This window comes from Lutra lutra, chromosome 5 (assembly GCF_902655055.1).
Source record: "Lutra lutra chromosome 5, mLutLut1.2, whole genome shotgun sequence".
Classification (NCBI taxonomy): Eukaryota; Metazoa; Chordata; class Mammalia; order Carnivora; family Mustelidae; genus Lutra; species Lutra lutra.
Window position 1 is genome coordinate 97,348,602 of NC_062282.1, and position 22,970 is coordinate 97,371,571.

The following is a 22,970-nucleotide window of genomic DNA, read 5'->3' on the forward strand; positions in this document are numbered from 1 at the left end:
AGTGTTATATTTAAAGGTTTTCGTTTCAGGTCCTCTTTGTGTTTGTGTGTACATGTATATGGGTGTTTGCATGATTTTTATTTTCAATTAAAGCCCCAGTAATTTGAAAAGTTAAATCCAAAGATTAAAAAGACCATCACCATGCTATTTAGTTTCTTGCCCCAACTCCCAGTAAGTCAGGACTATATTACCATTGCACTGATATGGCCTGTCTTCCTTTCTTCCCTCCCTCCATTCTCTCTCTTTTTCTTTTCTTAACAATCTCCAGTAAAACATTCTGGAGCTGTGTGTTCCAGTGTCAGAAGACCTATGCAGTAAGAGAAGGAAAGATGCTCATTCTGCTTCAGTATTAGCTGTATGAGAAGAATGCTAGAGGTGTTTACACCAGCATCAAAGTAAATTAACTCTCAGGTATCTATTGTGGCCTTTTATTGAACTCAGCCAAGCACACCCCATGTTAAGATACAGTGGAGGTTAATAAAAGTTAAACTACATAGGTATTACTGGAAAAAATAAACTTGCAGAACATTACTAGGTATAATTAATGGGTTCAAGGAAAATAAATGTGCTTCAGTCAAGATGAAATTAGTATTTTAATTTAATCAAATTTTATAGAAACACTTGTTTCTGGAAACTATGGAATTTTAACTTTTTTCTGTCAGAATACAAAGGATCCTGGCCTAGCTTTAGATAAATGTATTTTTTCCCATTTAACAACATGTTCTATGTAGTCTGTGCTCTTTGCAGTTATTTCCTTGTCTTTTTGTGTCTTATGTGTGAGATAGAGATGGGATATTTTCCATCACCATCATATGTCTAGAATGAGAAAACTAAACCAGGCTCCAAACCCAGCCTGCCCAATAATAATATCTTATTACTGACCAGTTTTAATTCTTAATGAATATTTGAAAATGTCAGATTTGATGCAACAAAATTGACTTGACTCTACTACAAGTGTCAAGTAAGAAATAGTCACACTTAAATATGATTACAAATCACTAAAATATCTTCATATTTATTGCTTTATTTTGCTGGTTAGATAATTTTGGTATTGAGTGCCAGAGTAGCTTGGACAAGCTTAACTAAATTTCATTTATTAATACAACAAATTTATTTAGCACCATCTCTGTACTTGGTACTGCTGTATGTCCTCAGTGGTCAAAGATAAACAGGGTTCTTTCTCTCTTCAAGAAGACATCTAGGGGTGCCTGGGTGGCTCAGTGGGTTGGGCCTCTGCCTTTGGCTCAGGTCATGATCTCAGGGTCCTGGGATCGAGCCCCGCGTTGGACTCTCTCCTCGGCGGGGAGCCTGCTTCTCCCTCTCTCTCTGCCTGCCTCTCTGCCTACTTGTGCTTTCTCTGTCAAATAAAATAAAATATTTTAAAAAAAGAAGAAATCTAATCATGTGCAAGTGATGGAACAAATAGCCAAATGACTACTGGGTATGTGTAAAAATACTAGTTCATAGTTATTGAACTATTTTTATGAACTACGTTGGTTTTTTTAAAAGATTTTATTTATTTATTTGACAGACAGAGATTACAAGTAGGCAGAGAGGCAGGCAGAGAGGCAGGCAGGCAGAGAGAGAGGGAAGCAGGCTCCCTGCAGAGCAGAGAGCCGGATGTGGGGCTCGATCCCAGGACTCTGGGATCATGACCTGAGCCCAAGGCAGAAGCTTTAACCCACTAAGCCTCCCAGGTGCCCCATGAACTACGTTTCTTGTGTTTCAAATCATTTAACATTGTGAGGCATTTACATGGAAGAGCTCATTAGTGTGTGAATTTTTTTAGGTAAACAGTCTGAGACTTAAGCTAAGTAACTTGCCTGTCATCATACAACTGGAAGTACAGGAATTCAGACCTGTGCCATCGGACTTCTATGTTTCTGATCTGCCTCTTGAAGAATAAACCTTTTAACTTATAAACCTTTTTTAGTTTGCAAAAATACAACACAAAAATTCTTAACAAAACATGGCAAAGTAGATGCAACTGTCTGATAGGACGTCAGACATGTAGGAGTTCAAATGTTATTATTAGTCTCTTAGAATGTATGGATTTTTATAATTCTTAATTGCCTAGCTAAACTCTACCTCATGACAGCTTTATCCTTAGAAAGAAGTTAGTAAATTCTTTCTAGGTACCCTTCTATCCACAGTTTTGAGTGGAATGTTTGCTGTCATTTTCTTCCATTTTAAGTTTTTCTTTAATCAGGGATTAATATTTAGGTATGCATTTTGGGTTTTCAAAGATATTTATTAATTAGCTTTTAATTGTTGATTTTTATCTAAATTACACTGTCAATCATAGGCTTTATTACATAGGTTATTTGACATTTGTTTTGTGGCCTAGTGTGGGATCAATTATTGTAAGGTTTCTCTAAGAACTAGAAAGAGAGTATTGTGTTTATTAGGTGTATTGTCCTAAAGATAAACACATAATATATATACATATATATACATAATATATGTATATATATAATATATATATACATATCTTTATCCATATCTATACCTGTATCTATCTATCTATCTATCTATATCTTGTTATTTTTAAATTTAAACCTTGTATAGTTCTAGCTGTGTCTTGGTTTAATAGAGGACTATTAAAATATCCTACTCTGCTAATGTGGATTGGTTAATTCTTCCTTATTATTGTCAGATTTTATTCTCTTTATGCTGAGATTCTGTGTTTTCCTTGTAGCAAATAAATTCTTCTTTGTTAGAACTCATTGGTGGAATAAGTCATTTTTATTAGAAAATATTCCTCCTTATCTCTATTAATTATTTTTCCCCAATACTACTCTATCTCCCATTATTTTGCTGTAGCAGCTATTTGCCCGATGGAACTTTGGTATAACTTTGCTTTCAGCATTTCTTTTTATAAGCAAAACTTAGCTACATTTTAGTCTGCTTATGTGGTTGGGGGGTGGGGGGCATTTCTTTGTCTGTTTTTCCTACTGTTGCTATGTATTGCAAGCAGGAGGTTTGTATCAGAGGGCTGACTTTCTGCCCATCTTGGCTAGAAGTTCTCTGCTGGGCTTTGGATTGGAGCTAGAAGTAAAAGTCAGAGTGCTGGTATTCCGTTACTGATCCCTGTGAATGTTGGCAGCCCAATGGTCTTGTGGTATGGTTGAACAGAAAGTTACCCTACCTCTTCATGGCACTGGGTTGGTAGGCCTGAAGTTTCAGGGGGCTTGAATTTGTAAAGTGTGGCTAAAAGCATATAGCTAGTGAATTTTCTAATCTAATAAAGATGAGGAAAACCATTGAGCTAAAATGAAGGGAAAACTCTAACTGAACATGTCACAAAAAGTAATTCATTTTTTCTCTAAAATCAAGAATAATACAATCTGGAAACCAACACAGAATTAGCTTACTTGAAGTAAACATAAGCATGAGAAAAGGAAAGAAATTGGTTATAATCAGGAATGACTTTCCTCAGAAGACAAATTGAGGTCATTTTAGGTATCCATGTCTTTTGTACTCTTCTCTGGAAGTATGGCAAGTAAATGTTAGTTGTCTCTAAAAATTCTCCTCATGTTTTGGCATCCTGGGAATTTGTGCTGATGCCTACTTGATAGAAGCTGTCCAGCCCTGCTAATCACTTCCCCTCTACCTGGTCTGCAATGGTAACACTTTTAATACTTGAGAATATTTTCCTTCTAATTATACCTTCTGGCTTGATGGATGCAGGAGTTGCAGAAGTAAATCATGTCAGCATGATAACTCAATTCCAGTGCGGCTTAATGTTTTGAAATGATCTTGTAAAGAGCACAATGTTCTCTTCTGTCACATGTGCAGCCGGGTGTGTGAAATGGGGCAACTGTGAATGAGTTGAAAATTTTATTTGTTAAATATGAGTCTCATTTTAAATATAGAAACAAACTTGGGAAGGGTTTAGGTTTTCAGTATCAGTATCTTGTGTATATACTTGTATGAGAGTATTTCTTGGTCAAATTAATACATGCTTGGCAATATGGATGCTTTTTATGTGTTGTTTTAAAGACCACTGTAAATGCCATCAAGTAAAACAGCGGACAAGAAAAGGCACATCTCTGTGTTGGTTCTCAGTTGTCCAGACAGTTCTCAGATATCTGATGTTTATTTCTCAGACTCATCTCTTTTTCATCAGAATCTTCAGGGAAATAGTCTGTCCACACCAATGCCTTCCTAACTTCATGCTTTTGTGCTTGACCTGTGAGGGATCTCTGCTTTCTTTAAGTTTGGTCAATGAGTCTCAACATGGCTTAAATTGACTTGAATGACAAATGGAGTTAAGGAAAGAAAGTAAGTCTTTCTAATCCTAAATTCTCTTCTTGTTTGTATGTTCAGATTATATCTTTTTTTTTTTTAGTTAAATCATTTTGAAAAATAATAAAATGGGAAGAGAATAATAAAATTGGGGAATTTTTTTTTAATTGGGGAAATTTTACATGTGCTTCCTTAACAAAATAAATTGATAATTTAAGTAGTTCCCCTGACTATTTTTTTCTGTCTAATTTTACAGTATTATGAAATTTAAAGCCCTGGAAATCATTGACTTAAGTCATTTACTAGGAGTTCTTTCAGAAATTAAGAAGATTAGGTGGTATTTTTCAGACTAGAAAGAGTATACCCAGCACTCTTCTGGAATGGATGGAAGTATCAGATTAAATAAAACATACTTGATTTGAAGGCATTGAGTATTTTTAGCCATTCCCTTACCTACTCACTAGTTATGCTCAGACCCGGTAGAAGTGGGTAAATGGGCCTGAGAGGCCCTGAGGCCAAAGCAAGGCCCCTGAGTCTTAGAAAAGATTCTGTAGTTGGCATTTTCCAAGGCAGTAAAAATGGAAAACCTGTGAAATCGCTGTGTCCTTGGGCATTTCTTGACCTTGTGCAGACCATGAGTGGTCTCTCTGAAGTGATGTGGTTTGCTAGATGAGAGGAGTGTGTATGTAAAGTTGGAATGCTTGTCCTAGTTGACAAACTCACTCTTTTCAGAGAAATCCAGAAGAGCCCGTAAGCCAGTATATAGGAACTACACATACACACACACACACACACACACACAGGCCAGCAGTTAGGAGCTATCTAAACACACACATATGCAGATCCAGTTTATTTTGTTTTGTTTTTTTTCTAAGAAAATAAAAATCACCATAAATGAATGGACAATGGATGCATGCATAAGCACATTATGCATATGTGTTCTCTTTCAATTTCGATTTCTCCCCATGGATTGGCAAAATCCTCAACCCATAGGTCTTGAAAAGCAGTATGCCATCTTTGGCGCTGATTGTGCTCTGGGCCATCCTTCGCATCCCTGGTCCTCACTAGGCTGACTCCCTTATAGTGATCTCTCTTATACAAAGATGATGATGACTGGAGCTTTTCAGGTCAGTGCTTTTAGTCTTGGCTACTGCGGCTGCTCAAGTTTGACTACCGTCCACATCATTTTTCTTCTCTTCCTTCCATCTCATACATTTGTATATTGGATATATGATAGACAGCATCTTGGAAGTTTGAAGAAGACATGATAATCATTTGTGAGACAGAATTTACATCAGTGATCAGTGACAGGCTCATCTCCCTGTGCTTTGTTAACCAGGACTCTCTTCTCAAGCTGTCCTAGGCATCTGTTTCTCTAGGTTATGCTTTCTCTCTAGCTTCTCGGGTCCTGGGCCCAAAAGTTCTCTGTTCGCCTCTATGAAGTGGTGCACTACATTCTTTTTAAAGGCAACTTCTTCACCAGTTTTATGATTCCCCTGTCTACTGCAGCTGTGTTTGTTGCGAGCTGCATGGATAATATTGCATGTCACCCCACTGATTGTTTTCTAGACTCTAATGTCTTTAGCACCCCTGTGTGAACTGGTATTTATTTATCACTGAGATTTCAGAAAGGAAGGACTGTGATAAAATGTTCCTGAAAAGACTATCTTTGGGAAGAGCAGATCTCCCTAGCATTGTGTTCATGCTGTTTCTTCAACAGCAGCTTTCTTTCATCCCCACAGCTGCTGGGCACGAATTGTTACTTATATTTTAATTCTGCTCTCCAAGAGAAAAGCATTTTTCTGTGCTTCTAGCTCTTTGGTTTTGTACGAAGAATGACAGGACAAGAAGAAGAGATCATCTATGGGTGGAGGTGAATCCTGACATCCTGCAATGGTTTCCTTACAGATGATATTAAAAATATCAGTTAAACAAGCACTTTAAGGAATCTTATGCATAAATGTAAGGAGCAGCCTCTGTAACATTAGGATGAGCTCAAAGTATATTTATACGTTTACACACTAAACTGAGCCTACAATGCTTTATTCTTTTAGTATTTAGAGAACACTTTTGCTAGCTACTTATACTAATGTCTAGGGATCTTACAGTGAATTAGATATGGTTCCAACCCGCATTGCAGAAGTCCCAAACTTTTGGGAAATAACCACGTTTGAACTCAGGACGTGGATTTTTAAACACAGGCCGTTGATACCTCATTAATAAGAGACACAAAGGTGTCATTAAATGTGATTTCACTTATTTTCTGCCTACCTTCGTGGTAGCTAGTTTTTTTTTTTTTTAAAGATTTTATTTATTTATTTGACAGAGATCACAAGTAGGCAGGCAGAGAGAGCAGGAAGCAGGCACAATGCTGAGCAGAGAGCCTGATGCAGGGCTTGATCCCAGGACCCTGGGATCATGACCAGAGCGAAAGGCAGAGGCTTTAACCCACTAAGCCACCCAGGTGCCCGCTAGTTTTAATTTTGATAGCTTTCTCTTTTCCATAGTTAGAAAGTAATGAAGCCAAGGGAAATTCTTTAGTTTTTGATTCTTGTATTTATCTTGAAGCTGCCTAAACTTGAACTCCTTGAGCGAGATTTCTTGTGGAGATAATGCCAAGAAGAACCTCTGCAGTGCGAACTTCCTCACACTGGTGTCCATTGCCTGCTTGACACCCCAGCTGGGATTGATTGATTGAACTAGGTCATGGTGCCAGGGGAAGAGGCTCAACATTCCACCACCCATATGTTAGATCCATGGCCAGTCCATATACCAGAGACTGGATTCGAATCCACCCAGCACAGGGTGCAGGGCTATGAGAATATCAGCCATAACAGGCTTTATGGATACCTGTGGCCCAGCCTTGAAAGATTTTTACCCAGCTTAGTTTATAAACTTCCATTTTGGTCACTTAGACGGATGTTTCAAACTTATATCTCTTCATTTCATGCTAAGTAATGAAGAAGAGGTCATTTACAATAAATAATCCTTAGGGCTACAGTTTTTTAGGCATATAGATAATAAACTTGTAGAACATCCCATTAATGCTCAAACTCAACTCTGCCAGTTGTAAGTGAGCTTAAAAGGACAAATGTACTGGTGATTGTCAGGGGTCCACTTCCTGGGAATGTTGTACCTTTTATTTGAAAAGCCCTATTTTTGTGAGACAGAGAGGAACTCCTTTATGAATACAAATGATGGCTTGCTTTTGTTTCACAAAAATTGGGAGATTGTGTTAGGTATTATCAAATATCTGTGCATGCATATTTGCACATACAAGGATGCTTTATATATTTGTGAGCAAGTCACAGACATGTTTCTTATAAACTTAGATATTCAGTGCTTCTAAGGTTTATTGAGATTGATGAAAAAAAAAAAAGTTATCCTAAAGTGAGAGACTTTTCATAATTGATGATTTTGGACCTCAGAGACTGGAACTGACCTTCTGCTCTTTTGGGTATTCCAGGTGAATAGGGAAACCAGGCTCTGCTTTTATCTGTGTGATACAGACTTTATTTATGGCCCAGACCAGAGCACTGGGGATTCTGTGCCTGTGATTATTGAGATGACTTAATAGGTAGTCGGGTAAGGTGTTTTAATGGAAGTGGCATAGTTAGGACTCTTTTGCCAGGTGGCTGTGCTAGGTGGAAGGCAGAGTTCCTCAATCAACAGAAACTTGGACATAGACTTTCTTGTTGTAGCTTCCCTGAATACTGAGAAAAAGGAGGTATATGGGGCGCCTGTGTGGCTCAGTGGGTTAAAGCCTCTGTCTTCGGCTCAGGTCATGATCCCAGAGTCCTGGGATCGAGCTCCACATCGGGCTCTCTGCTCAGTAGGGAGCCTGCTCAACCCCCCACCCCTGCCTGCCTCTCTGCCTACTTGTGATCTCTGTCAAATGAGTAAATAAAATCTTCAAAAAAAAAAAAAAGGTATGAAATCTTGAGCAAGCAGATTAATTTTACAAAGCACTTAGAAGCTGAAATTAAAGTGCCAGTGGAGACCATTGGAAAACTATGCCGAGTGCTTTTAGTGAAAATTCTTACTGACTAGCTGTAATCAACAGATGTAGTGTTACAACTGGTAGGAAATCAGATTGTTATGAGGACAGTAACATGATGAATCCAGGGCAAACATGATTCCCATGTCTTGATTTCAGATTGGGACTATCTGGTAGGACATAAAATACATTATCCAGATCCATTCTCTTAGAAGTTGTTCCAGAGATTTGTCCAGAGACATTGGAAAACATCCCACAAACCCACAAGTTATTTTCTGAGCATGTTACTTAACGAATATAATGACCATGTCAGTTATCATTCAAAGTTCTGTTGTGGGAAGAATGTAAAATCAGATAGAATGGTGAGATTCTGTTGGGCACAGTGAGAAGTATGGTCACTGTATTAGGAAGAACTTGTCCACTAGGCCAGGTGTCTAATGACAGAGAGAGTAACTGATAGTTTTTCCACATCCTCTCAGCAGTAACAGCAAAACTTGCTTATTGATAATGCTTCCATTTACCTTTCCTTTTTTATGAACATGATCAGCCAGTACTGAGTTATAGTAGGTTAACCATTCTTGAAAGATAGAAAAAACAAAACTCAGGTTTTCTGTTTATTTGTTAATTTTGTAGCCATTTGTTGAACTTTTTGGAAGCAACTTTCGCCCCTAAGGGTGTATAGGACAGTGGCTTCCCGTCTATTTCTTGTTGTAGGATGTGATCAATCATGAGATATGTCCCAAATGATAGGGAAGGTGCTAAAATTTGTAGCATTATTTTTGTATATATTTAGATGAATTCATTATTACTGTTATAATGTTATAACTCTCACTTGCCTTTTTGTAAAATGCTTTCTGGAAAAAAACACAAATAAATTAGAGAGAGCTGGAAAACCAGTCTGTCCTACTTTAAAGATCAGGTTGAGTTGAACAGTGTCTCTTGTGTCATTGGGTTTCTCACGTGCATTTAGTTAGCCAGGGGAAAAAGTTGAGAATCTGTGTCATCTCTACTTGTCCATTGCTACATAAGAAACCAATCCAAACTGTATGGCTTAAAACAAAAACATTTACTTTGATAACAAAAGTGCAGCTTGGGCAGGATTCACTGGGGATAACTTTCTTTTGTCCCACTCAGAATCAGCTGGGTCAGCTCTAAGACTAGAGACTATAGAATCATCTGCGGACTTGGGGTGCCTGTGTGCCTTAGTTGGTTAAGTGTAACTCTTTTTTTTTTTTTTTAGTATATGTGCTGCCGAAGCGAGCACTAAGTGTAACTCTTGATTTTGGCTCAGTTCATAATCTCAGGGTCGGTCATGAGGTGGAGTCCCACGTTGGGCTCTGTGCTCAGCACGGAGTCTGCTGGTCTCTTCCTTCTGCTCCTCTTCTTGATTGCTCTTTTTCTTTCTTTTTCTCTCTCAAATAAATAAACAAATAGAATCTTAAAAAAAAAAAAGAATCATCTGAGGACTTGCTCAGTCTAACATCTCAGGAAGGAATGGGAATTGTTGTGGCCAGAGGACCGTGGCACATTGGATTTTGCAAAAGTGGTCATAGCTAGCTATATATCTGGTCTTCTATTCTCTCCAGAATGTTGGCACTCAGCCTCAAGAAGTGGAGACTGTGTTCTTTTCCCTTGATCCTAGGGAGGATGGTGAATTCCCTGATTAATAGGATATAGCAGAAGTCTTACCAGGCTCTGACTTCAGAGGCTGGTCTTCAGAAGATAATAGGGCTTTTTACCTGGCTGTCTCTCACATTGCTCACCCAAGCCACTTAAGACATGAGTAAGTATTTGACCAACAGTTTCAGCTAAATCCTCAACCAACAGTGAGGATCAGTCTTATTAGATTAGATGAGTAAATGAGCCCTGCATTCACTCCAGTTCTCAGGATTCAAGCCGTTCTAGCTGATCCCATGCAGAAAAGAGATGAGCTGGCCCCACAGAGTCTTGTCTAGATTGCGGATTTGTGAGGAAAATAGATAGTTGCCACAGATAACTGAAGCACTCTGCTTTAAAGGTTAAAGAGAAGATGTATTTGTATATATTTTTTAAAGAGCCCAGAGATTACTCTGGAACAAAAATGGCTCTATTCACTGTTCCTGCTGATGTATTTTCCATGTGTGATTAAATTGATATGACTCTCTTGTCCAATTTTACTCCTTTCCAGAAAGCATCCTTGCTGTAGAATGTAGACACAGTACAGCTAAACTGATAATTTGCAGATTTCTATTATCTTTGGCAATGAGTGCCCCCATATTCTTTACCTCTATCCTCTATTTCTGAGTTGCTTAATGTGACAATCTTAAAACCTAATTTTTGTGCTGTATGGTAATGATAGGAGAACATTCTTACTATGTTAGTGTTGGTGAATGCCAAGGTCTCAGGGCTTAGCTATTATTGTGAGTCTAAATTAATAAATGTACATAGGAATATTATGTGACGGTGTGTAACGAAGATAAACAAGACCAAGTTTCTTTTAATGGGATTTTGCTGTCTTCACCATCCTGCATGCTAAATAGAAACACATTGACATAAGGTTTTGCTTCTGAAATGTCACTATGTTGTTTATTTATCCTAAGAATTCTGATAAATGTTAGAATTTTCACCTATTTATTTATTTATTAACTCCTTTTCAGCGTAACAGTATTCATTGTTTTGCACCACACCCAGTGCTCCATGCAATACGTGCCCTCCTTAATACCCACCACCTAGCTCCCCCAACCTCCCACCCCCCCACCCCTTCAAAACCCTCAGGTTGTTTTTCAGAGTCCATAGTCTCTCATGGTTCACCTCCCCTTCCAATTTCCCTCAACTCCCTTCTCCTCTCCATCTCCCCTTGCCCTCCATGCTATTTGTTATGCTCCACAAATAAGTGAAACCATATGATAATTGACTCTCTCTGCTTGACTTATTTCACTCAGCATAATCTCTTCCAGTCCTGTCCATGTTGCTACAAAAATTGGGTATTCATCCTTTCTGATGGAGGCATCTGTACCCCAATGTTTATAGCAGCAATGGCCACAGTCGCCAAACTGTGGAAAGAACCAAGATGCCCTTCAGCAGACGAATGGATAAGGAAGATGTGGTCCATATACACTATGGAGTATTATGCCTCCATCAGAAAGGAAGAATTTTCACCTTTTAGAGACAATAAATGGTAAACAGTGCTTTAAAATCTATACAAATTCATCATGCAAGAAAATTCTTCCTTGAGATGTTAGCTGTGCTGTCATTCTATTCTTGGAGAATCTGCATCAAAGATCATTTAGAACACTCGTATTCAAACTTTGTATGCTTTGGAATCATCTAGGTGGCTTGTGATATAACTGACTGCTGTGCCCTGATCCTGAGATCTCTGATTCCTTAATAGAGTGGAGCCCAAGAATTTGCATTACTAACAGTACCGCTGCTCCAGGGATCACACTTTGATAACTATTGATCTAGAGAAACAAGATAACGTCCTACTGGATGTGTAGAGCTTTTGCTAACTGCCATTCTCTGAAATAAACTCTAAAATGTAAAACGGCTTTCAAGTTGCCACATGACAAGTTGGTTTTCATTTATCTAGAGGTTAAGTAGCCATTTCTCTTTGTCACATTTCATCACATATTGGAGTAAAGCTAAGAGAGGAAAGAAATGTGTTCTTTCGGTCTGAACATCATCAAGTTCTAAATGGATTCGAAAATCAAAGATGTGTCATGAGAAAGTTATTGCAGGCATTACACACACACACACACACAACTGGAGAATTTGGTTAGTTTTGACAATTTGGTTATAAAATAGCCAGAATTCTGCCTTAAAACTTTCAGTAATAAAAGAAGTAGAAGAGAGATTATATTATTCCTGAGAGCTGAGAGACTGAACTAGTTCTGGTCCAGATGTCTAGGCTAGCTGAGTCTTAAGAAAACAGCAGTGTCCTCAAGGAAAGGATGATAGGGTTTCTTTCCTTTACTACTGAGAGAGAAATACCTGCAACCCTGAAGATTTTTTTTTTCAGCCTTCTAAATATTGTCAACTAACTGGACTTAGTTGGATTATTCAAAGAAACGGCCTGGTTAGCAGTGCTGTACATTGGCAGTGGAGTCATGGAATCACTCGTTACTGTAATAGTCACTGCAAAAATTTTCTTCATACTCATTATGTGTGCTCATTTGAATATATTTATATCTTTCAAAAATATAAATTAAAGGCCATATTACAGAATTTTAAAGAAGTCAGATTGTTTTTAAAAATTAAAACAATAGAAAAAAATGAAGAATATTATAATTTAAGCATATCCTCCCCACTCCAGGTATTATCTTTATTTACATTTTAGTTTGATCTCTTCAGATATTTTTGTCTGTATATAAATGCATTTTGGGGGGAGTGCCTGAGTGACTGAGTCAGTTAAGCATCTGCCTTTGGCTCAGGTCATGACCCTTTTCCAGGGTCCTGGAATCAAGTTCTGCATCAGGGGGAGCCTACTTCTGCCTCTGCCTCTCTCTCTCTCTCTCTGTCTCTCATGAATAAATAAATAAAAATCTTTTAATAAAAAAATAAATCAATGCATTTTTCTGAAATGGAATTTTCTGCATATATTGCTTTGCTCCCTTTTTCACTTGTAATTATGATCATTATAGTAAATACTGATCAGTACATTTATTTTTTCCTTAGCTAAGTTCCTATAAAAAGGATTTATATATTAAAATGAGTAGATCTTTTTTAGGGCTTTTGTAAATTGATTTCCAAAAAGTTGTACCAGTTTATTCTCTGATTAAGACTAAGGGTACTTTATTCCCTCATTCTTTTTTTTTTTTTTAAGATTATTTATTTTAGAAAAAGAGAGAGAACCCCATGCATGCAGGCACACATTGGGAGGGGCAGAGGGAAAGAATCTTTCAAGCAGTCTCCCCTAGCGTGGAGCCACCTCAGGGCTCCATCCCACCACCCAGGAGATCATGACCTGAACCCAAACCAAGAGTTGGATGCTTAAGTAATTGAGCCATCCAGGTGCGTCTATGCCCTCACTCTTAAAGATACTTTTAACATTTTATCTTTAAAATATCTTCAGCATTTTTGATGAGCTACAAATTGGTGCCCATTATGTTTTATAATGCATTCCTTTTTCTATAAACACAAATTTCATAGGTTGATCAACCATTCATATTTTTTTATATTCTGAATTGACAGGCCATAGCTGATGGCTGTTTTTCTATTATCATGTTCGTTTTTTTCTTTATTTGTAGGAAAGTCATTATATCTTAAGGATATGTTATAATTTTTAAAACCAGTGCATCATTCACCTTTCTGAATTTTCAGACTATTTTTTTTAAATATAGAAGTTAACATTTTTATGGCATCCAGTACAAAAGTTTGTTGTTGTTGTTGTTTTAAACTTTGTGGTGTGGTGCCTGTAAAAGGTAGAGATTTTTGTTACTGTTTTTCACTTGTGAAAAATACCCGTTTATTTTTTATTGTTGGTAGTTTTAATGAAACCATTCTTACTGTTTGTTTTGTTCATGCATTTCTGTAATTGTCAGCTAGATCAAGATGTACACATCATTAGAGCTCTTAGAATCATCTCTTGTGCTTTCACTCAGGTATCTCCTAACTCCTAAAGGTAACCAGATTCTGATTTTCCATCACTGTAAACTGCTTTTCTTGATTTTAAATTCGTACCAGTGGAGTAAAACTAAATATGCCCTTTTGAGTCTGGAATATTTCATGCAACATGAAGTTTGTAAGAGACATCCTTGTTGTAACTAATAACAGTAGTTTATTCTTTTACTTTTCATTGCTATGAAATACATAATTGCTTGAATATTCCCAAATTTGTTATTCTTTCTACTGTTAATGAACATTTGGTATTCCACAGTTCAGGGCCATTGCAAATAATAACATTCTTGTACTTGTTTTTTGATGCACATATGTATGTATTTTTACTGGACTGAAGATCTCCAAAGGGTATGTGAGTAAATATTTAGGGATTTTTGTTATTACTTAAGTATCTTTACAAGATAATTGACAATTCAGACAATAATAATGATAATGTAAGGTGCTTATAAGACATTAATTAGTAATGTGTGTGAAAAAAATGACACCAAGATTGGAAGAGGAGAAATTAAAGTACTGAGTGATGAAGTTCTTGAACTGTACATGAAAGCAGATGACGATAAGTTAAAGATGCATATTTTGGGGCGCCTGGGTGGCTCAGTGGGTTAAGCCGCTGCCTTCGGCTCAGGTCATGATCCCAGGGTCCTGGGGTCGAGTCCCGCATCGGGCTCTCTGCTCAGCAGGGAGCCTGCTTCCTCCTCTCTCTCTGCCTGCCTCTCTGCCTGCTTGTGATCTCTCTGTCAAATAAATAAATAAAATCTTTAAAAAAAAAAAAGATGCATATTTTGGGGGGGAGGAGTCAAGATGGTGGAGAAGTAGCAGGTGGAGACTACTTCAGGTAGCGGGAGATCAGCTAGATAGCTTATCTAAAGATTGCAAACACCTACAAATCCAATGGGAGATTGAAGAGAAGAAGAACAGCAATTCTAGAAACAGAAAATCAACCACTTTCTGAAAGGCAGGACTGGTGGAGAAGTGAATCCAAAGCTACGGGAAGATAGACCGCGGGGGGAGGGGCCAGCTCCCGGCAAGCGGCGGAGCAACAGAGCACAAAATCAGGACTTTTAAAAGTCTGTTCCACTGAGGGACATCATTCCAGAGGCTAAAGCGGGGTGAAGCCCACGCGGGGTCAGTGTGGCCTCAGGTACCGCAGGGTCACAGAATGATCGGGGGTGGCTGAGTGTCGCAGAGCTTACAGGTATTAGAACGGGGAAGCCGGCTACAGAGACAGAGCCGAGGAGTGAGCTCTAAACTCGGGGTTACCTTGAACCGGTCGCAGGCTCGGTCAGCTCGGAGCGCGGCCCGAGGCCAGGGTGACGGGAGTAATTGGACGCTGTTCTCTGAGGGCGCACTGAGGAGTGGGGCCCCGAGCTCTCGGCTCCTCCACGCAGGAGACCGGAGGCCGCCATCTTCATTCCCGCCCTCCGGAACTCTACGGAAAGCGCTCAGGGAACAAAAGCTCCTGAAAGCTAACCCGAGCAGATTACTCAGCCCGGCCCCTGATAAAGGTGGTGCAATTCCGCCTGGGGCAGAGACCCTTGAGAATCACTACAACAGGCCCCTCCCCCAGAAGATCAACAAGAAATCCAGCCAGGACCAAGTTCACCTACCAAGGAGTACAGTTTCAATACCAAGGAGAGCAGCGGAATTCCAGAGGTGGAGAAAGCAAAGCACGGAATTCCTGGCTTTCTCCCCATGATTATTTAGTCTTGCAATTAATTTAATTTTTTTTTCTTTTTCAATATTTTTTTCTCTCTTCTTCTGCTAAATTTTTTTACCCTTTCCTTTTTTTAAACGTTCTTTAACTAGTTCATCTAATATATATATATATATATATATATATATATATATATATTCTTTTCTTTTTTATATTTTTTCTTTATTCGTTTTCTTTCTTTGTTTCTTTTTCTTTTCTTTTTTTTTTCCTGAACCTCTTTTTATCCCCTTTCTCCCTCCTCACGATTTGGGATCTCTTCTGATTTGGATAAAGCATATTTTCCTGGGGTCTTTGCCACCCTTTTAGTATTTTACTTGCTCCTTCATATACTCTTATCTGGACAAAATGACAAGGCGGAAAAATTCACCACAAAAAAAAGAACAAGAGGCAGTACCAAAGGCTAGGGACCTAATCAATACAGACATTGGTAATACGTCAGATCTAGAGTTCAGAATGACGATTCTCAAGGTTCTAGCCCGGCTCGAAAGAGGCATGGAAGATATTAGAGAAACCCTCTTGGGAGATATAAAAGCCCTTTCTGGAGAAATAAAAGAACTAAAATCTAAGTAAGTTGAAATCAAAAAAGCTATTAAAGAGGTACAATCAAAAATGGAGGCTCTCACTGCTAGGATAAATGAGGCAGAAGTAAAAATTAGCGATATAGAAGACCAAATGACAGAGAATAAAGAAGCTGAGCAAGAGAGGGACAAATAGCTACTGGACCACGAGGGGAGAATTCGAGAGATAAGTGACACCATAAGACGAAACAACATTAGAATAATTGGGATTCCAGACGAAGAAGAAAAGGGGGAGCAGAAGGTATATTGGAGAGAATTATTGGAGAGAATTTCCCCAATATGGCAAAGGGAACAAGCATCAAAATCCAGGAGGTGCAGAGAACCCCCTCAAAATCAATAAGAATAGGTCCACACCTTGTCATCTAATAGTAAAATTTACAAGTCTTAGTGACAAAGAGAAAATCCTGAAAGCAGCCCGGGAAAAGAAGTCTGTAACATACAATGGTAAAAATATTAGATTGGCAGCAGACTTATCCACAGAGACCTGGCAGGCCAGAAAGAGCTGGCATGATATATTCAGAGTACTAAACGAGAAAAACATGCAGCCAAGAATACTATATCCAGCTAGGCTATCATTGAAAATAGAAGGAGAGATTAAAAGCTTCCAGGACAAACAAAAACTGAAAGAATTTGCAAACACCAAACCAGCTCTACAGGAAATATTGAAAGGGGTCCTCTAAGCAAAGAGAGACCCTAAAAGTAGTAGACCAAAAAGGAACAGAGACAATATACAGTAACAGTCACCTTACAGGCAATACAATGGCACTAAATTCATATCTCTCAATACTTACCCTGAATGTTAATGGGCTAAATGCCCCAATTAAAAGACGCAGGTATCAAAATGGATAAAAAAACAAAACCCATCTATATGTTGCCTACAAGAAACTCATTTTAAACTCGAAGACACCTCCAGATTTAAAATGAGGGGGTGGAAAAGAATTTACCATGCTAATGGACATCAGAAGAAAGCAGGAGTGGCTGGCAATCCTTATATCAGATCAAATAAATTTTAAGCCAAAGACTACAATAAGAGATGAGGAAGGACACTATATCAAACTCAAAGGATCTGTCCAACAAGAAGATCTAACAATTTTAAATATCTAAGCCCATAACGTGGGAGCAGCCAACTATATAAACCAATTAATAACAAAATCAAAGAAACACATCAACAATAATGCAATAATAGTAGGGGACTTTAACACTCCCCTCACTGAAATGGACAGATCATCGAAGCAAAAGATCAACAAGGAAATAAAGGCCATACATGACACACTGGACCAAATGGACATCACAGATATATTCAGATCATTTCATCCCAAAGCAACAGAATACACATTCTTCTCTAGTGCACATGGAACATTCTCCAAAATAGATCACATCCTCGGTCCTAAATCAGGTCTCAACTGGTATCAAAAGATTGGGATCATTCCCTGCATATTTTCAGACCACAACGCTTGAAGCTAGAACTCAATCACAAGAGGAAATTTGGAAAGAACCCAAATACATGGAGACTAAACAGCATCCTTCTAAAGAATGAATGGGTCAACCAGGAAATTAAAGAAGAATTGAAAAAATTCATGGAAACAAATGATAATGAAAACACAACGGTTCAAAATCTGTGGGACACAACAAAGGCAGTCCTGAGAGGAAAATATATAGCGGTACAAGCCTTTCTCGAGAAACAAGAAAGGTCTCAGGTACACAACCTAACCCTAAACCTAAAGGAGCTGGAGAAAGAACAAGAAAGAAACCCTAAACCCAGCAGGAGAAGAGAAATCATAAAGATCAGAGCAGAAATCAATGAAATAGAAACCAAAAAAAAAACACAATAGAACAAATCAACAAAACTGGAGCTGGTTCTTTGAAAGAATTAATAAGATTGATATGACCAGACTTATCAAAAAGAAAAGAGAAAGGACCCAAATAAATAAAATCATGAATGAAAGAGGAGAGATCACAACTAACACCAAAGAAATACAGAAAATTATAAGAACATACTATGAGCAACTCTACGCCAACAAATTTGACAATCGGGAAAAAATGGATGCATTTCTAGAGACATATAAACTACCACATCTGAACCAGGAAGAAATAGAAAGCCTGAACAGACCCATAACCAGTAAGGAAGTTGAAACAGTCATCAAAAATCTCCAAACAAACAAAAGCCCAGGGCCAGATGGCTGCCCCGGGGGAATTCTACCAAACATTTAAAGAAGAACTAATTCCTATTCTCCTGAAACTGTTCCAAAAAATAGAAATGGAAGGAAAACTTCCAAACTCATTTGATGAGGCCAGCATCACCTTGATCCCAAAACCAGACAAGGATCCCATCAAAAAAGAGAAATACAGACTAATATCCTTGATGAACACAGATGCAAAAATTCTCGCCAAAATACTAGCCAATAGGATTCAACAGTACATTAAAAGAATTATTCACCACGACCAAGTGGGATTTATTCCAGGGCTGCAAGGTTGGTTCAACATCCGCAAATCAATCAATGTGATACAACACATTAATAAAGGAAAGAACAAGAACCATATGATACTCTCCATAGATGCTGAAAAAGCATTTGACAAGGTACAGCATGCCTTCCTGATCAAAACTCTTTAAAGTGTAGCAATAGAGGGCACATACCTCAATATTATCAAAGCCATCTATGAAAAACCCACCACAAATATCATTCTCAATGGAGAAAAACTGAGAGCTTTTCCGCTAAGGACAGGAACACAGCAGGGGTGTTCATTATCACCATTGCTATTCAACATAGTACTAGAAGTCCTAGCCTCAGCAATCAGATAACAAAAGGAAATTAAAGGCATCCAAATCGGCAAAGAAGAAGTCAAACTAACACTCTTTGCAGATGATATGATACTATATGTGGAAAACCCAAAAGACTCCACTCCAAAACTGCTAGAACTTGTACAGGAATTCAGTAATGTGTCAGGATATAAAATCAATGCACAGAAATCAGTTGCATTTCTCTACACCAACAACAAACAGAAGAAAGAGAAATTAAGGAGTCAATCCCATTTGCAGTTGCACCCAAAACTATAAGATACCTAGGAATAAACCTAACCAAAGAGGGTAAGAATCTATACTCAGAAAATTATAAAATTATACTCAGGAAAGAAATTGAGGAAGACGCAAAGAAATGGAAAAATGTTCCATGCTCCTGGATTGGAAGAATAAATATTGTGAAAATGTCTATGCTACCTAAAACAATCTACACATTTAATGCAATTCCTATCAAAATACCATCCATTTTTTTCAAAGAAATGGAACAAATAATTCTAAAATTTATGTGGAACCAGAAAAGACCTCAAATAGGCAGAGGAATGTTGAAAAAGAAAGCCAAAGTTGGTGGCATCACAATTCCAGACTTCAAGCTCTATTACAAAGCTGTCATCATCAAGACAGCATGGTACTGGCACAAAAACAGACACATAGATCAATGGAACAGAATAGAGAGCCCAGAAATAGACCCTCAACTCTATGGTCAACTAATCTTTGACAAAGCAGGAAGGAATGTCCAATGGAAAAATGACAGCCTCTTCAATGAATGGTGTTGGGAAAAACGGACAGGCACATGTAGAAAAATGAAATTTGATCATCTCCTTACACCACACACGAAAATAGACTCAAAATGGATGAAGGACCTCAATGTGAGAAAGGAATCCATCAAAATCCTCGAGGAGAACATAGGCAGCAACCTCTTCGACCTCAGCCACAGCAACATCTTCCTAGGAACATCGCCAAAGGCAAGGGAAGCAAGGACAAAAATGAACTATTGGGATTTTATCAAGATCAAAAGCTTTTGCACAGCAAAGGAAACAGTTAACAAAACCAAAAGACAACTGACAGAATGGGAGAAGATATTTGCAAACGACTTATCAGATAAAGGGCTAGTGTCCAAAATCTATAAAGAACTTAGCAAACTCAACACCCAAAGAACAAATAATCCAATCAAGAAATGGGCAGAAGACATGAACAGACATTTCTGCAAAGAAGACATCCAGATGGCCAACAGACACATGAAAAAGTGCTCCATATCACTCGGCATCAGGGAAATACAAATCAAAACCACCATGAGATATCACCTCACACCAGTCAGAATGGCTAAAATGAACAAGTCAGGAAATGACAGATGCTGGCGAGGATGCGGAGAAAGGGGAACCCTCCTACACTGTTGGTGGGAATGCAAGCTGGTGCAACCACTCTGGAAAACAGCATGGAGGTTCCTCAAAATGTTGAAAATAGAACTACCCTATGACCCAGCAATTGCACTGCTGGGTATTTACCCTAAAGATACAAACGTAGTGATCCGAAGGGGCACGTGCACCCGAATGTTTATAGCAGCAATATCTACAATAGCCAAACTATGGAAAGAACCTAGATGTCCATCAAGAGACGAATGGATAAAGAAGATGTGTTATATATACACAATGGAATACTATGCAGCCATCAAAAGAAATGAAATCTTGCCATTTGCGACGTCGTGGATGGAACTAGAGGGTATCTTGCTTAGAGAAATAAGTTAATCGGAGAAAGACAACTGTCATATGATCTCCCCTATATGAGGAAGTGGGGATGCAACATGGGGGGTTAAGGGGGTAAGAGAAGAATAAATGAAACAAGATGGGAGTGGGAGGGAGACAAACTATAAGTGACTCTTAATCTCACAAAACAAACTGAGGGTTTCTGGGGGGAGGGTGGTTGTGAGAAGAGGGGTGGGGTTTATGGACATTGGTGAGGGTATGTGCTATGGTGAGTGCTGTGAAGTGTGTAAACCTGGCGATTCACAGACCTGTACCCCTGGGGATAAAAATATATGTTTATAAAAAATTTTAAAAATGCATATTTTAAACTTAAGTCAAATTAAAAAAAAAGGTTCTTGCTAATAATACAACAAGGAAAAATGAAGTCTTTTTAAAAAATCCAAAAGTAAAGCAAAAAGAAGGGTAAAGGAGCAAAGAAGAGATGAGGTAAATATAAAACAAACACCATGGTGGTAGATTTAAATAAAACTATGTAAATAATTAAATTAAATGTACATGATCTAGACACTACATCTAGTAGGCAGAGATTGCCAGGTTAGATGACAAAATAAAAGACCCAACTATATGCTATTTTAAAGAAGCCTACTTTTTTAAAAAAAGATTTTATTTATTTAACTGAGGGAGTGTGTGGGTACACTCACATGAGTTGGAGGGAGGGGTAGAGGGAAAGGGAGGAGCAGACTCCCTGTTGAGCAGGAAGCTGGATGTGGGGCTCTATCCCAGATCCTGGAGATCAGGACATGAACCAAAGAGATGTTTAACCAACTGAGCCACCAAGGTGCCCAATGAACACAGTTTAAATGTAAAAACAAAATTGATTTAAAGGAAGAAGTTGGGCAAAGATATACTATGCTTACACTAATAAAAAGGAAGCTGGAGTGGCTATGTTCATATTAGAAAAAGTATATTTCAGAGCAAAACTATTACTGGGAATTAAGTCATATTACTACAATTGAAAAGATTAGTTGGTGAGGGAACAGAAGGCAAGTTGTGGACAAAGCAGAAGCTGACACCCCACAGCCCTCTCCCTGCCACAGGATATATGTGACATTTTTTTTTAAAGATTTTATTTATTTATTTGACAGACATCATAAGTAGGCTGAGAGGCAGGCGGGGGGGTGGGGAAGCAGGCTCCCTGCTGAGCAGAGAGCCCGATGTGGGGCTCGATCCCAGGACCCTGAGAACATGACCTGAGCCGACGGCAGAGGCTTTAACCCACTGAGCCACCCAGGCGCCCCTATATGTGACATTCTTCATGCACTCCTGGCTGCCCTAACACTAAGGGAAGGAAAAATAAGTAGTCAACTTAAGAGATAAAAATCCTGCAAGACATGAGTCTCCCTCAGTTACAAATGTCTTGGGGATCTACAAGAACAACGCACTTCTATCAATAACTTAGCTTCCAGAAGGAAATATAGATACAGTTAAGGATCCTTATAATTTGCAGCCCTCTGACAGATACTTGAAGTGGACAGAATATAGTGTTCTTCCATGAAGTGCCCAACTATCTTCATGTTAATGCCTTGCTAGAGGGAAAAACAACCTTATCTTGACAATAACAAGGCCTCCTGTATCTTATGAATCTTCTTAAACATATGAAAATCCTTTTGAAAACCTCCCATTCCCTTACCTCCCCCAACCGCATAGTATATAATTAGCCACCCCTCACAACCCTGGTGTAGCAGCTCTTGGTGCAGCAGCTCTTTATGCCCACAGGTCTTGTCCCCATGCTTTAATAAACTACCTTTTTGCACCAAAGATGTCTCAAGAATTCTTTCTGGGTCATTGGCTCTGGACTCTACCCCACTGAGCCCACACCTATATTCCAAAACCACATCAAATTCATTAAGAGGCGATAACAAACCAGAAACATTTATTTACTTGTGAATATAGTTTCAAAATACACAAAACAAAACCTGATAGAATTGTAAGGATAAAGAGACAAGTCCACAGTGGGAATTAGATATTTCAATATTCCCATCTTAGTAAATGACAGAACATTTAGTAAATGAACAGACAAAACCAGATAGAGAAGATTTAACACAATCAACCTAATAAATTCTTTAGAATATCACTTTCACCATTAGCAAAATACAGTCTTTTTAAGTGTACACAATACATTGAATAGGATATTATTTTGTGCCATAAAACAACTCTAAATATGTGTTAAAAGACTCATGGTGTGCATTATATGTACAAAGGAATTAAATTAGAAATCAATGACAGAAAGCTATCCAAGATATTCTAATATGTATTGACTAAATAACACATTTCTCGATAA

General features: G+C 38.3%; 1 long non-coding RNA gene across 1 annotated transcript in view; it reads left to right on the forward strand.

Annotated features, from left to right (window-relative positions):
- The window catches only part of LOC125100985 (uncharacterized), a 67,624-nt gene that overhangs the window by 15,835 nt on the left and 28,819 nt on the right, over window positions 1-22,970 (forward strand). The window lies entirely within an intron of this gene.